Genomic DNA, 4345 nt, shown 5'->3' with positions numbered 1-4345 from the left:
AGGGAGGGCTGTTTTACAATATGGATTCACACTGTACCAGCTAATAGTCACTAGAAAGAGCAGTCATTTATTGTCCTCACTAGCACTAGCTATCATTTGATTTCTCAACAAGCTTTTCTGTAGCATTAGGGATTTTTGGTTTGTTTTGAACAGTTTATCTGCTTCAGTCAGCAGAGGAGAATATACAAGGGAGGCCACTGCTAACCTGACACCTCGCTGTCTCCAAAAGCTTAGCTGCGTTCTTTGCAAAAGAGAGTTAAAGAAAGTGCTTTCTAATAGTTAAGGAAGTCACAGATGCTCCAATTCAGCAAAGGAGCTTTCTCATCAGTGCACAGCAGGCTAAAAAGCCTTTAAAGGTTTCCCTAACAATCACTTAATGGTAACAGACTACTAATTTGCCCTGGAGAAAAGACATGACTATAATATAAACACACTTAATTACACAACTCTCTAGTTCTGTTTCAACTCCCAAAATAAGCCACAGTTATTCTATTTCAAGGAGTTCCCTTTTACAAAGATTCTTATCAAAACAGAGAGTAATTAAAAGATGTGAAATGTCACTTTAAAAATCCAAGTACAATTAAACCCTCTAATTAATACTACTTTTGAAATGAGAGCAACAGATATTGAGGTCCAGGCTTAGTACAAAGTATTAAAATAATCAGAATTAATACTGAAGTCATGTTAAGCCAGTACGTGTTTGCTACCAGGGCAAACTGAATTTAAAAGTCTTATGGAATTTAGTCAACAGCAGAAGACCTGAAGACGGGGTATGTTGAAGTGCTAGAAGCAGCCTTTGACAGCAACCGCCTCTTCTACGCCCACAGAGAAAACTGTGTCTTAATTCTGGTTTGTGTAGTTCATTTAACAACCTGATCATTTCAAGTGGATAAGGAAATGTTATCTACCAACAACTAAAAAGCAGTACCGGTAGCCATCAACCTTGCATATCTTGCATAAGGACCACACCTGTCAGAAACAGTTTGATTCACTGGATGATGGGTACTTTCCCTGCTTACAAAGGGAGCTATATTCAAAAGATGTCTTGTTACATCTTTTACTATATACTCATACCTTTAATTTTGTCGGCAGAGCAAACTAAAAGCACAGATTATTTTTTTTTAATTTAATTTAAAATTTCTACCCAAAACAGAAGTTAGATGAATCTTAAGTGAAAGGTAACTGCCTAATTAGAAATACATGATTTTTGTATGTACAAACCTAGAAAATCAAGATCAGACCAAATGGACCGAATCAGATAAACAATACCAAAAAAAGAAAGTCTCATATTTGCACATGAAAGTACCAAAAATAAACCAAAATTTATGTATTTAATTGGCTATCAACAATTTTTCCAATGCCAGAAACCAGCAAGAACCAACCTTTCCTTTGGAAAATGACTAGAAAGTACAAATTCAAAACAGGACTAAATTCAAATATTTATATCAAGTTTCTTGCTTACTGATATGAAACACTTTGAAATTACTTTCTTAATTGATGCATTTAAAATCAGTCCACTCTAGTTACTGACTTTTACTTACAGACAGCAACAAGCCTCTCTGTGTTTCTGAACTACATATATATATATACACACACACACACGTATGTCAGTTAAATTGTCACCTCAACACCTTTCTTTATTTTGTCAGCAATCAAAATGCTGTCACTCAGCGCAGACTGCAAGTGAAACAGTAAATAAATATAAAGTTAGATTTATAAAGTAGTTCTGTGCCATTCAGTCAACAGAGAACAAATTCAAGCCGGTAATGGTTTCTCGTGGCCCACTGAAATCCACAGCTGTTTCTACGCTTTGTTTAAAAAACACAGCAGAAGCCACAAGCAGCACTGTGCCAGGCCCACCCATGGGACAAATGCCTTATTGAGATACTGACAGTTTCACCTCACATTCCCTGATGCACTACTTTCCCTTGGCTTCCTGAATTTCTTTGCATATCAATCTGCTACATCTGCAAAATGTTCCAACTTTGGGTGTTAAAACTGTCATTTTTCTGTGTGCCTATGCACATGTGTTCCTTGCACCTCTGTGTAATAAAACTGATGGAATTTACTCGACTTTTCTACCTATGTGAACTAACACCTTCAGATCATACTTGATCAGCACGAGGACTGAACTTACTAAGAAATGTAAAATAATGCTTAATTTATTGCTTCTCTATACCAGCTGGTGAATACTCTATACCTGTGTTACTTCCCTTGCTCCCTATAGAAAGGGTCCTGTGGTGACACTCCTGTCTCTGGTTTTGGAAGTGGAGGTTATGGCAGATACTCTTCAAGTGTGCAGGGCTCCAGCTGCCAAGGACACACATCACGTACGTCACCATTATTCCCCGTTTTGGGTGACCTGGTCTCTTACAGGCCCTCCACAACAATTTCTGGTTTCCACTCTCTCCCTCTCCTGTCATTTTGTATAAGTACCATTTGCTCACAGAATTGCAAATGCTGGGCAAATCTAAATCCATAGCTAGTTTGGCTAAGGATGATAAGCACTCTTCAAAGGAAAAAGGTAACTGAGTTCATCCTAAATCTCTCAGCCTCCAGTCTAAGCACACATCAAACAATGTTCTTAAGGCCCAAACTAGGGTTGCCTATAAAACATTTTAGTAACATTTACTGTGCTTGAAGTCTCAGAGGAAAATGGGTGATTCCAATGTATTTTTAAAGTATCTTCAAGCAAAAGAGGCAGAACTGTTACATTTCTAAAAATAAATTACAACTTGTCAAAACTGGAGGAGTTTTGTATTTGGAAGGCATGGCTGGCAGGTCTGAATGACACATTTCAGAAAAACATTTGGAACATCAGATCAAAATACACACACTGAAGCAGAAGGCATTTGAAGAAACAGCCAGCATGAAACACACACTCCACCATTATGCACGAGATCAAACTGGGCTCAGTTCTTCCTCACAAATACCTGCGGGAGAGAGACATCTTCAAACTAGCAAGTGCTCAAGGGAAAAAAATCAACACAAAGGAAAGGAAGAGACTTCAAAATACAAGGAAAGTCTCTAAAGGTGTTGGCTTTATTGGAAAACAGGACCGACAGCCTAGTTTTTCCTAAAAGCTCAGAAGTAATTTAAAGTTCTATCCAGCCACCAAGCCACAGGTAAGAAGCCAAAAAATTGATCTCCTTCAGGATTCAAATTTTACAAATAATACCAATTGCTTTACTATAGAACAACCTAAAGACCTAGACAGACCGTAAAATGCCTTGGGTTATATAGGTTACATATAGGTAACATATTAGGTACATATAGCTAGATCTCAGCTCCAGTTCACCTCTCACAATGCAACCTTTTGGACTTTGCCACTGTGTTAATGCATGAATTAGAGTTCTGTTTAAAATTTATGGTCTCTCCTCCTCCCCCGGCCAGAAAATATTTCAATCATACATACACTAGAACATGCTACTTCTTCACCACCAAGAAGTAGTACTTGAGATTGTCAGAAATGAAAGATCACAAACAGATACTTCCTTCAAGAAGACAGCCCAAGTTGTGCCTGCTATGTAAAGGATGGGACTGTAAAAACAACACGAGAAATAAAACTATTCCATATTATGGAAAATTGTGAGTGTAACAACAAAGAAATTAACAGGAAGATTTTGAAGCAAACGCAACATCTCAAATTCACTTTTAATGATTACTAAGCTTTATGTTTATATTTGTGTAATTTGCATTATGCACCAATGGTCTGGAGGAAAAAAAAAATACCCATTTTCACCTCTTAATCCTACTTGGTATTTGATTATCACCACCACTTGAGATGGAAAATTGTTAACTTCAAAGATTAGCCCTGCCTCAGAGTAAATATTAATATAAAATCTCATTTAATAATTTTATTTACTCTAAGAAATGCTTAGAGAAATGTGAAAAGCTGTTACTGAACTGCTTCTGATTAAAACTTGTATTGCAGCTTTACTGTGCTTCTGCAGGGAAAAAAGTAAATTTTCAAAATGTGTCACTCACTTTCTAGTATTGAAGAAGTTCTCCTTGGTTGTATTCAGTTGGGGGGGGGGGGGGGGGGGGGAAGTTTAAAAAAAGAGGGAAAAAAAGGATATAAATACCTTAATTTTCCACAGCATGCAAGAAAAACTGACACTTGAATTACATGAACTTCTGAACTATGTTTTATGGCTTTCCTGGGTACTGGATATTAGAAACAAAGAAAACAAGCAATTTGCAATGCATTCTATCTACATATTTAGAGAGGGGTGAGAGAGATGTTGTAGAACCTCTGTCCTTGGATGTTTTCAAGGCTGAAGGGGACAAAGCCCTGCACAACCTGGTCAGAAATTACCGCGGACCCAGCTTTGAGCAGGAGGCT

The sequence above is a fragment of the Mesitornis unicolor genome, unplaced genomic scaffold (genome assembly GCF_000695765.1).
Source record: "Mesitornis unicolor isolate BGI_N332 unplaced genomic scaffold, ASM69576v1 scaffold21803, whole genome shotgun sequence".
In the NCBI taxonomy this organism is placed as follows: Eukaryota; Metazoa; Chordata; class Aves; order Mesitornithiformes; family Mesitornithidae; genus Mesitornis; species Mesitornis unicolor.
Note: the sequence above shows the minus strand (reverse complement) of the source record.